The sequence below is a fragment of the Miscanthus floridulus genome, chromosome 1, assembly GCF_019320115.1.
Source record: "Miscanthus floridulus cultivar M001 chromosome 1, ASM1932011v1, whole genome shotgun sequence".
NCBI classification, from domain to species: Eukaryota; Viridiplantae; Streptophyta; class Magnoliopsida; order Poales; family Poaceae; genus Miscanthus; species Miscanthus floridulus.
Genome location: NC_089580.1, coordinates 118072515 through 118085892, shown reverse-complemented (window position 1 = coordinate 118085892; position 13378 = coordinate 118072515). Strand labels below are relative to the sequence as shown.

The window sequence follows — 13378 nt, the reverse complement described above, 5'->3', positions numbered from 1 at the left end:
TCGTGATCCAGGTAGGGCTCGTCGTGATACTCGGGTCCTTTCCCAATGGCGCTCGGCCCCTTCTCCTCAGTTGTCAGTGGCTCACACGGCCCACTTCTGGTCAGCGGTGATCAGGACCCTTTCAGTTCTGGTCATGTGCGGAGCTATAGCGAAGTTAGTGGGTGCGGCCGCACCCACAAAAAATTGAAAACTAGTGATAAGACTCAAATTTCAACAATATATGCACCCACATATTGCAAACTCTCACACCCACATAGGCAAACGCACCTTCCTCAGATTGTCTCTAGCTCCGCCACTGGTTCTGGTTGCACACCTCACCACAAATCCACATCCTCTGGGTCTCATCCATGGATTCCTATCTCAACGCTGAAGAATAAGGCCGTCTCCTCCAAGCACATGCCACATGCAACAACAAGAACTCGATGGGGAGGGCATGTTGTGGTTCTGATGCTACTGCTACATGCACAAGGTCAACTATTTCAGACTTGTTCTTTTACTACATGACAAAACTTACACCATATTTCCACCTGCATGATCTCATATGTACGTTAGTCAAACTTGGATGACAAAATTAAATCTATGTGCTATTACAAATTGCTTCCAAGTTTATTAGAGAAAATTTATTCAGTGAGGTATGGAGGTATTTTGTTCACTTTCCACACTAGTTTTTGTTTAGAGATGCGAATGTTCATATATATATTATTTGTTTTCATGCTTTTACTTTTAAAATAAGAATTATTTTCTTAAAAAACTCTTGTACTTAGAATCTTAAGATGCACCATGATAATGTTTTAATAGGACTACATAGGTGGATAATGGTTATGCATCGTATGGGATTTGGCAAATAACAGAATCATAATTAATAGGAATCATCCACGTGGAATTGAATAAGATGGAGTATATAAAAAAGGGAGCAAATTGAAATAAGTAAGAGCACTGAAGTGAACCAGTGAGAGCTCACGGCTCTGCACAATTTTTGAAAGTAGAAGAACGAAGAAAACCAGAATTGATTATCGACCCATCTTGCTTCCTACCAATCTTCAGTTGTACCTTGAAGACTGACGATACATATTGATGTTTCTGACCATTCTTCTCCTATGATGCAAGCAACGGTCGAGATTAACTTCCTCTCCAAGATAATTACCGTTCACCTTCATCAGATCTGAACTCAGGTTTTTGCAGATCTAGCAGGAAGGCTATGGTCCTGAAAAGGAGAGAACGTAGCCCATTGGTAGCCTGATATTAGTATCTGGTATACCATTTTCTTGTTACCTTCACTGTTTTAGCTTGTAGTTTGTTGTTTGGGTAGGAAAAGGACTTGCAACATTTATCACACATCAATTCTATCTGATTCAAAGAAATTGGGTTGAATTATGTGTTTCAGTGATTCATGTAATTTTTCATATGTTTTATTACCTATGCGAGTCTCATGGGATCACTCAAGTGGATACATTATTCTACAGCATATATTTGCGTGGAACAGACCTGAAGCCACACATATTTATACAGTGGGTATAACATACTTTGTGTTTAAGGTTTTGTGAAAGATTTTTCAAGATACATAGTATTATCAATGTGACAGGCATTAATATTTACATATATACTCGAATCTGAGTACAGGATGGTATCGAGATGCGGTGAAACTTATTCGTAGATTTATTAGCGCACGAAAGAAATGGATATCGAAGATTTCTTCCTGCCGACACGGAAAGTCTATACAGTAGAGTTTGTGAGCCTATGATGTCACGCTCTCCGTGACTGTGTTAATTATACGAACTTTGCCTTTTAGATTAAATGTCACTTTAATGCCGGTATTTCAATATTAATTTCATAGTATTGTTATCTTATCGTGCGATCCATGTGTTTTTAGTATAAAAGTTTAGCTATCCCGTAGCAATGCACGGGTATGAACCTAGTATACAACTAAAACATTAATAACTATTCGGTCCACATGTGCGACACCAAAGCCGCTCGCCCCCATGCATCCCCAGGTGCGATCCCTCTACGAAATAGAAGGAAGGTAACCACCGCCAAATAGAAGAAAGGTAATCACCGTCATAGAAAGAAAGTAGATCGACCAACTATTTTTTGGTACGATAATTTTTGGGTCGTCCCTCTGCCTCCTTCGTGCGGTACCACGATGATCATTTGAAGGCACTGCCAGGTGGGACCGAAACATTCGTGTCATCGCGGTAATCTCTTCCTTCCATAAAAAATCCATCGATTTTTCTCCCTTTCGTAAAACCGCTCTCACCTCTTGATCCCTGCCTCTCAACGTTTCTTGCCTATCCCATCCTCTGGTACCGTCGAGTCCAGCCAAACCCCCATGAAAGCCAGACAAACCCAGAGGATGACCACGCCTAGGTCTCCGCCGCTGCCGTCGCTGCCTGCTACCATGACCTCAGGTGACAGGCTACAGCGCGTGCCCTGCTGCGTCGTGGTTGCCCGCATCATGCCACCACTACCCCACGCCTAGGTCTCCACCATCGCCATCGATGCTAGCCAGGCTACGCGTCGCTAGTGTCTCCTTGAATCTCACATGCTTCTTCGTCTTGCACACTTGTCATAGGGAAAGCGGTAGAATGGTGGGGCGAACGAAGCGAAGCGCCGCCACCCTCCATCGACGGCAACGCCTCGATCCGGCATAGTGGCACCCCTATCCGGTAGAGCTGATGCAAATCCAGTGGGGACAGGGGAAATTAGATCTTCATGCGGGGGTATTTGTGGCCTCTCTGTTGGCAGCGATGTCAATGCAACTGGGCGTTATCACCATTGACCTCATCGTCAGAGTCGTAGACATGATGCACAACGTGTACGACGACCTCATGGTGCCTTCGGCATCATCCTCCATGCAGCGGCCAGCTCCATCCTCGTGCCGCCTCAGCCGACGACAACGTGTAGCCAACCTCCAAACATCAACATCAGGTTCACCCTTCCCATGTTACCTTCCATTGTGATGGCTTCATTGTCGGGAGTAATGTCATTCCCTGGTGGCTTTTCCTCCATTGATAGGAAGCACGACTTCACTGACATCGACCTCCATTGGTCACTTTGCACTGACTGCACCGTTGTCTCCTCTTCAATGGATGCGTTGTCAAGGTGTATTCAATATTCTTTCAAGTGTTTGTATGAATTAACATGATAGAATAAAGAATTAGCATAGCTGAATATTCAGTCACCAGACATTTGTATGAATTAGTATGACTGAATATTCTGGTGTGTTCGGTTTCTTTCATGTGTGTGCAATGTAGTAGAGGTGCATCCTTTTGTTTCTATCAAATTAGTCTAAGCTAGCCTCTTGAATGATTTTTTCTCCAAATATTCTAAAAGTTCACCTATTTTTTCATTCTGAATGGGCTAAAAATTCAGACAGCACCAGATTGCCTGACTACTTTTTTACAAATTCATAGAGAACAAAAGCTTGATCTACAGAATGAAACATGATTAGGGAATTAAGTTCACAGCTGAACAAAAAAAGTTATAGGGCGCCTGGGCGAAAGGAGGTCAAAGTAACGGGTAATAAAAGACGAAGGGAGATGCAAAAGGACACCCTACACCAGGATTCTATCGCCATGGAGAACTCGTTATTTGTTTTTGAGCTCGTGTGGCCCACTGTAGACGCATCTGGAGCTCATGGATCCATGGTGAAATCCAGTGATTGGGTTATCCTAGAGTCCAGTGCAACACCTCTTTATATTCCTCCACCTCATGAGGAGGCCGATGATGAAGGATGCGATGAGTTGTTGTATGGCCATATGACACAAAGATCACATGTTCCATCTGGACAAAGACCTATGTTGTTAACGCGTCGTAACACGATGTTTGAGCGTCGCATTGGTTCAAACACAAGGGCATCTAATAAAGATGGTGACTGCATGGCTGAAGACCGAGTGGGTGCTAACACACCTTTCTGTTGCGACAACAGAACCCACGTGGTTCATGCTCAAACCTTTTCGCATCGCAGTGCTTCGCAATTTGCAATAGGTTTTAACATATGCGTATCTGTAGGCATGTTACTATACACCTCATTGTATCGGTCAGGTACTTCAGGGACAGAAGTCCTGTCTTCCTCAAGGTCATTGTCTTGGACATCATCATCATCTTCCTTTTCTGAAATAACATTTAAGCCATAATAGTTTAGATAAAGTAGTGGAATATTTGATTTATATTCGATCTTTCATACAAATACCTTGCCCAGCAAACAGGTATCCCTCATCCTCTTCGTCATCCTTCTATTTGTCCACATAGGGCTAATGAAATTGTTGTTTTTCCAATGTAATGACCATATGCTAACTCAGACAGAAAGAGACGAAAATCTTGAAACTATTCCCACTAGAAAATGATTTGGAAGTGCCATCATATATGTTGAGTTGAGAAAACATCATATATGTACATGGCAGCTTTTGAAGCTTTTTTTTGTTACAATAAAATCTCAATCCAACGAACTTACATGTATGAGTATTTTTTTATAGCATGTTCTTACTAGAAACAATTTTTTCGGTATGTTGCATTTTGACATTTAATAACAATGAAGCTTCCCTGTTTTTGTCAGGAACAACAATCTTGATGCTTTGGCAATAATGAATGTCCAGATTCAATGGTGGATGATCACTATACCTGCGTAACTTTTGTAGAAACTCCTATTTTCTTAAGTTTTAGTTCATAGCTGCGATGAGGAAGATTATTATGGTTACTGGTTCTCGTTCTTCATACCCATGTATAGATGTAGTTATATGCACAAAATTTTTCAATATGAACCTGTTGCCTGATGTTGATACTGATTTATGAATGCATGCTTCCTATATGGTTGGATGGAGTATTTGTTAAAATTGGGATGATTTAATGATTTAACTGGTCTTGGTTTCTATGATTCAGTGAAATGCTTTTTTTTGACCAAATCCCTTGGAACAAACCTTTGCTTGAGATTTTAAGACTTGTTTTGTTGTTTTAACGAACCAGCTTTCCAGGACACCGAATCTTAACGCTTTAGTGGACAGAGTGTTGGCATGTTGGCCTTCCTTGTTTGTTCCCGTTACAACGCATGGGCACAATCCTAGTTTAGCAAAAAAAAGTGAATAAAAAATTCAAAAATATCTTATGGCGAGTCGTGTAAAATGTACTCTCATGAAGAGTCAGGCGGATTGATTGTAAATATAATAATATAAATTTTACCAATGTATAGCTTGTACATCAGGATGTCCTCGATGGCACGATCAAATCCTCAGCTGAGCTGGAAGCTAAAAACAATAAACACAAGAAAAAACTGAAAGCACAGGTATATGAGATCGGAACTGAGAGAGGATGCCTCCTTCGGGTGCATGTGACACTAGCGAGTGCGTTATTCTCGCCCCTCTGTGACCAATAGAAAATCATCTGAGCTAGCGTTCTCACCACCGCAGGGGGTTTTCCTTCTTTTTTTAACAAATTCAAAATCTAACACTATTGTTTTTTTATTTTCAAATTTAACACTTTTGAGCGCGTCAAAGTCCGTGACGTAGGCAAAACACACTGTCGCTCCACATGCATCGACGCGGCACAATCTGCCACGTCGGACAGCGATTTCCACGTAGAAATCCTTGCAGCGCCACTTCCGTTGGCGCGACAGCACTGTAGCCCCACGCCATTCAGACTGGCGTGACAAGGTGCAACCTTAGAAAAATTATATCTTTTTCATACGATCTTGGGTGAAGATGATCTTTATATAAAAATTATAGCTCTCAATGAGATCTACAACTTTCTAGTTTTGAGGTTTTTCATTTGAGGTCGTTAAGATGCTCAAAAAAATAAACAATATTTTAGCAGTATATTAATCACGTACAAACGTCGTCGTCTTGGAAAAATCATATATTTCTTATATGGTATCAAATAGAGATACTTTCTACATAAAAGTTGTAGTCCTTGATGAGATCTACAACTTTATATATAGTTTTAAGTTTTGTCATTTGAGGTTGTTATCCTAAGCGCGCGACGTGACTAAGCATGTTTTAAAACAAACTTGAACAAGTGTTAAATTCCCACGCCGCGGTACATGACAAGCTCAAGTTTACAATTCAAATTCTACCCAAAGAAATTTAGATCAAATAAATTATTGAACTTTCTGGGACAGAGTTGAGTCTAGTTCACAAGATCTACAACTTTATAGTTTGATTTTTCTATTTAAGGTCATTAAGACGCTAAATAATAATATAAAGTTTTAGCGTATATTAATGATGTACTTGAGTTTAACGCCTCATAAAAATCTTTTCTGGTGCGTGCCACACGTGCTTGACCATTAGTTTAAGAGAAAAGTACCCTTTTTTAGATACAAGAAAATATGATGAGAGAATATGGTTATACTAAACGATAAAAGGAATATGTTATGGTCATAGTTTAATTTTTAAGTTTATTAGATCTCGCCAATTTTACAATTAACAATGTCTATTGTTATGTAACTTTTTTTCACTATGTTTGCATAAAACTTTTATGCGAAACGTTGATGAAAGTGTAGTGAGATAGTAATAGTGTGTGACTAAACTATCTACCATCAGTCTAACAAATCAATCATCTTCATCTGTTTTTTTTGGGTAGTACTTGAATTCCTGAGTCGACTTTCGATTAGTAATAAGTCACATCGCGCATCGAAGATAACGACCTCAAATGCAAAACTCAAAACTATAAATTTGTAGACTCTATCGAGGGCTATAACTTTCATATAGAAAGTATCTCAATTAGACGTCATATAATAAAGATATGATTTTTCCAAGACGACGAACGCTTGTAAGCGATTAATACAATACTGAAACTTTATATTATTATTTTTTAAGCATCTTAATGATCTCAAATGCAAAAATCCAAAACTATAAATTTGTAGATCCCACATAGAGTTATAACTTTCATATAGAAAATATCTCTATTTGACACCATATAAGAAAGATATTATTTTTCCAAGACGACAAGCGTATGTACGCGATTAATATGATGCTGAAACTTTATATTATTTTTCTTGAGCATCTTAATGATCTCAAATGCAAAAACTCAAAACTATAAATTTGTAGATCTTATCTAGGGCTACAAGTTTCATATAGAAAGTATCTCCATTTAAAATCATATAAGAACGATATGATTTTTCCAAGACGATAAGCGCTCATACGCGATTAATATACTGTTGAAACTTTGTTTATTTTTTTGAGCATTTTAACAACCTCAAATGAAAAACTCAAAACTCAAAAGTTATAGATCTCGTCGAGAGTTATAATTTCATATAAAGATCATCTTCATCTGAGATAATATGAAAAAGATACAATTTTTCTAAGGTTACGCCTTGCTGCGCCAGTCTGGATGGCGCGGCGCTACAGTGCTGCCACGCCAACGGCAGTGGCGCGGCAAGGATTTCCATGTGAAAATAGCTGTCTGACATGGTAGATCGTGCCGCGCCGATGCATGTGGCACGACAGCGTGTTTTGGCCGCGCCACGGACTTTTGCGCGACCAAAAGTGTTATATTTGAAAATAAAAAAGCTACTGTGTTAGATTTGGAATTTGTTTTAGAAAAAGGTTAAAAATAAAAAAAATCGCTGGGGTTGCCCTCGGTTCTATTGCTTACGTTGTTGCACACATATGCATTGAGATAGAAATCTAGGAGTAGGATAACATAAGCTGAATGCTGCGAGTTTGCAGGGCACTTGCATTGGATTACTTCAAAGAAGATACTCGTTGATGGATGAATTCCCGTGTCATTTCCCCAAATAAACGGTGAGATAGATCTCGTCCTTACCACCGTTGTTGCCCCTGGCGACGCTGACCCACTTGATAGTCTTGTAGCCGAACTTTCACAGCATGGCGACGTAGACGCCCTCTAGGTCGCTCCCCTGGCACCAAAAGTGGTCCACCCAGAGCAGCCCGCCCAGGCACAACACACGGTCGGCGTCATACCACATGAACTCCAGCACCGCATCCAGGAACCAACGTTCACGGCGTGCCCCGCCTCGCACCACATGTCCTGTGGTCCTGTCCCCTACTGGGAACCGCTGCTCCAGCAGCACATGCAACGGCACCACCTCGCGCGCCGTCGTCGCCTCCAAGTAGGCCGCGCCAGGTTCAAGGTGTTCGTCAGCACTGTGGCGTTGGCGAGCATCTTGAGCCACACCGCCAGTGTGCCCTTGCCACCGCCGATGTCGAGCCCAAACCAAATGGGCCCTGTCTAACTCAGTGAGGCTAGCCGCAGCAGTTGCGGCATCGTCAGGTCTAAGGGCCGCGCGCGTGCGGAGGATTCTTGCGTGCCACGTCGAAGCCCAGCGATGGCGGCAAAGCAGGAGAATGATTTGCACTTCCCCCTCCTTGGGCCATCAGGATGACGGCGTTAAGAAGCAAGGAGAAGGGATTGGTAGGCAAGAGTTTGGATGTAGGTGGGGAAGAAGCATGTGCGGTGCGGGAGTGGATGGCATCGCCGCATGTAGGACATGTAGCGTTGGAGGAGGTCCAGGTGCGCGGAGCACGCGGAGACGACTGGGGGCGAGGCAGGAGTAGAGGACCAGCTATATCATGACTCATGACTCAACGGTTGTTCCAACTTAAACTTCTTAAGAAACGCCCCTCGAAGCCCAAGACCCTTACCAAAACCCTCACTGAATTCTGACCCAAGCATTTGATCCACTTTCTACAGGACAACGACACCAAATTCGCTTATCGACTCTCATGATCTCCTTCAATCAGCCTAAGCCAACCAAAATCGATCTTGGTCAACTCTGTAGTTGACTCAATGAGATTCTCCAAGGTATCATCCAAGAAGCACCTCCCTAACTCTGCAAAGTTTCCTACCAACTCTCTATGTGAAGATCATGGTCCCAACATCAACCTCCTTCCTTCAAATCCAAAATCCCAAATTTAGTGTCCTGTCAGACCGTCCTGAACACTTAGTCGTCAGAATCAGTTTGGATGAGTTGTCTATCTATCCCTTGCCTTGGACCCACCTGTCAGCTTGAAGTGAACGAAGATTCCCATCTAGTGATCCAGCCCTCCTCCACTCACCCTCCCATTCATTCACTCACTCACGCATGCTCTCTCTATATATATATATCTGAAGGAGCAAGAACAAGTGAGAATAAGGAGAGAAAGAAGAGAAAGAAAAGAAGAAAAAGAAGATCAAGGATGAAACCAAACTTCAGCATCTCAAGGAGAAGATCATCTCATCTCCATTCTTGGGTGAGCTCAAGAAATCCCCTTTTCATTCTCCTTGGAATCTCCCTTCAAACCCTAACTCTTGATTTCTCCATGCATGGAAGGAAGAAGAAGGTCACTAGATGCTCCACCATCTCAAGTGCAAGCTCAAGTCCCTTTCTTGCTCAATCATCTCATGGAATCAAATCTCCTCTCTAATTGAATTTGTATGGGTTGTGCAAGAGATTCTTCATTTTGGTCAAATCCTCTCCCTCACTTGGAAGCAAGAAGGAGCAAGGTCTAATCATAATCTTGGTGACCCAAGGACCACCCAAACCTCAGAGTTAAGTTGCCATGCCCAAGTTCATGATTTTTCTTCTTTTTCTCAAAGTTGATTCAATCCCTAGTCACTACTTTTATCTCTTGATTAGGAACTCAACCTCTAGCTTGCACAACCCTAACACATACTACTACACACTACACCCACGGTGGCCCCGTGTGACTGTCAAGTATCAACCTCATCTCCAGCGAGTCATCCGTCCACTAGCTAAGTGTGCTTGCTCCGCAACTAAAGCTAGCAATAATTTTTATCCAACTGCATACCTGTAATTTGTCTTTGAAAAATGTTGATTTTTATCAAACATACTACTTTATATCTCTTGTTTCTAAGAAGGGAGAAAGACGATATCACAAACTATCAAACAAATAATGGATCCATCTTGCTCTAGTAGTAGTATTTTGTCACAAAAATTGTAGTATTTTAGTTACATCCTGATTACAGAATTATTCACCTTTTTTCAAGCCCCTATAAATAATAGATCCTGACCCAACATGTGGGGCGTTGCTTCTTCATCTTCTGAACATAACTTCTTTTACACGGAGAAAGCGGCTTCTTTTATCTACAGAATTAAATCCTAAAATTCAGATCATCATGAGCTGCTCTTAACCAGCTATGAATATCAAGCTTTGCCTGACTGCTGGAACCGAGCAAATCAGCGAGCCAAAAATTCCCGTGAAACTATAAGAGATGGCGCAGAAAGGGAGTGCTTCAGGTTCCTTGGCTGACAGTGCTGCTGTTCCCAGTCCTTGAGCACTACACCATTAGCCAAGCAAAGATTACATTCAGTCAGGGCCTAATCACGCTCACAAATGAAGAATGACTGAATGACGCAGATCGACATATATCGAGCAAATTACCTGGCAGCTGTCGCTATTCCTCTGGAGATGGGGTCGTTCAGACCAATTTTCTCCATAGCTGCTAGCACAAAATTCGCACCGAGGAGCCCGGTAAGGACAACCACGACAGCAGTTACTGAAGAGTTTACTCCTGAACCACAAGAAACCATGAGCCATCAGTGCCCGTCAGCAAATTACCGCAAAGACCTATAGCTGGAAGATTTAACACTAGGAATCGAGTCAATCACTACATGTTTAGGTCAAGTAATCGACCGATGGTTAAATTGCCTGTGAATACAAGCTAGGGAACTTATCATGATAACCCAAACAAATTCACAGGAGGATGGACTACCAAGATTTACCTTCAAAGAAAGATACTATGCTCAAAGCCAGCGCCAGAGTAATACACCTTGGCAACATGGATATGGTCAACGATGGCTCTAGCCCAACCAGGCGCCCTATGATAGCAGTTCGAGTACAGAGAGAATGTAGCTCCAATGGCAACTGATGTGAAAATCTCTGCTGCGTGCCTCTTTACAAGCTGAAATCAGGGCTCAGGAGCATGGACAAGTCGACGATCAGATAAAAGGCACTTGCAGCAGAACAGAGCTTAACCGAAACGATGTCACAAGATAACCATGTGCAAGTAGTACCTTTCTCTGTTTGAATATGGAGAATGCAAATGATATGATCACAGACCCAAGGAAACCCATCAGTATGTCACCGGCTCCAGGATTAGAGGCCGCCTTTGTGAGGTAATCACCTGGACAACCACTTTTTCTGAGAGCACAGTGATATATATCATGTGTATGTTCTATGTTACTCCAGCGCTAATGCTTTCAAGGCAACTCTTCTGAAACTAAAAAAAATTGTGATATAATTGTAGGACTATATATTAGGGTTTATAGCTTATGAACCTAGCACAGCATCAAATCCAGAGCCGGAGAGGTACCCATACGCTGCTGCCTGCCAAATCTGCAGAAAGTGCGCAGGAGATGACTGGATGCAACACTTTCTTGACACCAGCTGGTAACCTGAAAATACCCAGATCGTCAGATAAAATTGAACAAACTGTTTACATACTTTGGATCATATTGATCGAGTTTATATAAGCATATTTACCCAGAACCAACCATGTATCCCAGCACATTAGCAGCAAGCAGGAAAGGAAGGCATGTTTTTGCGGTGGTACCAAGTGCCGTGGGATTGAAATATGCAACACCAAATGATGCGACGAATATAGCAGTCCATGACCAGATTTCCGATGTAGAAAATGGCGACGGCTTGCTCACGGGCTCTGTATCTGGAATAAGCTCTGTATTCACAAGGTTTCTCACAGCTAACACTGCATATCCTGCAACTGTGAGGGTAGCAAACCAGCCACCCACTGAAAAAGCGGGCAAAATTAAAACAGTATTTCCATAAAAAAATCAAAACAGTATATAAAAGTAGCTGTTCCAATTTAATGTTTTGAAATTAAATTCGCTGTGAAGAGAAACAATGACAGAAAGAAAAATGTGATCGAGAATAATACATACAAGTGATTGCAAAAATCTTGAATGCTGAAGCCGCTGGGATTTCCGTGATGGCGAGCGGAAACACGACCAGTGTCGGGACGTAGAACACGGGTAGCCACCTCTTGATGAACATTGTGGCAGGCTCAAAGAAGTTCATGAACGCCTTCGCGAGAGGAGGCGCGAATGTGTCGAAGACGACTAGCACAGAGAAGACACAGAACATGCCGAAGAGGGCGCTTGGGAACTTGATGCCTGCGGCGACGAATGCCTTTTTGAGGAACTTGTCGGCGGCGAGCATAATGCCCAGCGACACAACCAGATGTGCCACCCCAAGAATCTGCATACACGCATCGGGTTCAATTCTAGAAGCTAGAGAGGAAAAGATGTGAATTTTAATAAGAGCATTATTATAAGTAATATAAAGGAAAAGATGAAAAGAGCGTCTTCTCACGGCGGGCAGCACTCCTGAGGAAGCAGTGGCGTGTCCAGTGCTAGCGGTGGACTTGGGGACGATCAGGCGGCGGCGAAGGTCGGACGATGATGATCGGTTAAGCGTGGTGGCGTCATTGTTGGCTGGACCCACGAAGCTGGTGTCGCCGGCAGGGATGCGCTTCAGTGCTGCTGTTGGTCGGAGGACCCGGCGCGGAGAAACAGAGGAGGAAGGGGAGCAGCAAGAAGAACGGGGAGTGAGCAGTCTGAAACGGCGGCGTCGAGGAGGAAGCGCACAGGAGCTGCCGGCTGACGTGGCGCGGGGAAGGGAGGAGAGCGGGTCGTGGCGGCAGCCTAAATTAGTAATCCCAACCATGGCGGTCGCGGCCATGGAGTGGAGTTCGTGGGGTGAAGAGGAGGAAGAAGCGGCAGAGTTTGGGCTTCGTCTTGCCGACTGATGTGTCGCTCCTCCCTCATCCTGAGCAGACGGAGGAGGCTGGACAAGGTGATGACGGAGACTCCATTTGTCGGGATGTAATGGGAGCTACTGAACGAGAGCGAGCGATGGAAGTGTGGCTACAAATTATCGGCATGGCAGCGAGGAAGCGAGGATGGGGTTGGGATTGAGAACGTTGGGCTACGAGTGATCGATCACTTGAATCTCTCATCCTCTTCTTGGAACGAAAGCGACCGCCGGGGTCGGGTTTGTGGCTGTCCACGACCCGGGGCGGAAAGCCGGAAACGGACAGAACCACAGCGGCCAGCTGCGCGTGCTCGTCGTCGTCCTCCTGCTCCGCGCTCGAACTTCGTGGACGTCGCCGGCTGCCATGCGTGGACGGCGACATCGGCCGTGCTACCCAGGGCCCTGCAGCACCCTACGCTCCATGGAGTCGCCGCCGGGGAAGATGAACTCCTCGTCCCCCTCCGCGCCCAACACCCTGAGCTCCCAACCGATGGACACCCGCCGGCACATCGCCTGGCCTGAACAAGGAGCGGGTTGTGGTTGGATATTCGGCGGAGGCAGGTCACAACCATATCGTTGCAGGTTCTTGCGGGACGATTGTGGGCTTGCGCTCTCGTCCAATGGGCTTCGCGGAACAGCTCACATGACGCCACAAACAA

General features: G+C 43.7%; 2 pseudogenes; both read right to left on the bottom strand.

The window, feature by feature from the left end:
• Positions 1–7711: 7711 nt before the first annotated feature.
• Positions 7712–9017, bottom strand: LOC136462015 (probable methyltransferase At1g29790; annotated as a pseudogene).
• An 836-nt stretch (positions 9018–9853) lies between these two features.
• LOC136539325 (plastidal glycolate/glycerate translocator 1, chloroplastic-like) lies at positions 9854–13168 on the bottom strand (annotated as a pseudogene).
• Between the last annotated feature and the right edge of the window lie 210 nt (positions 13169–13378).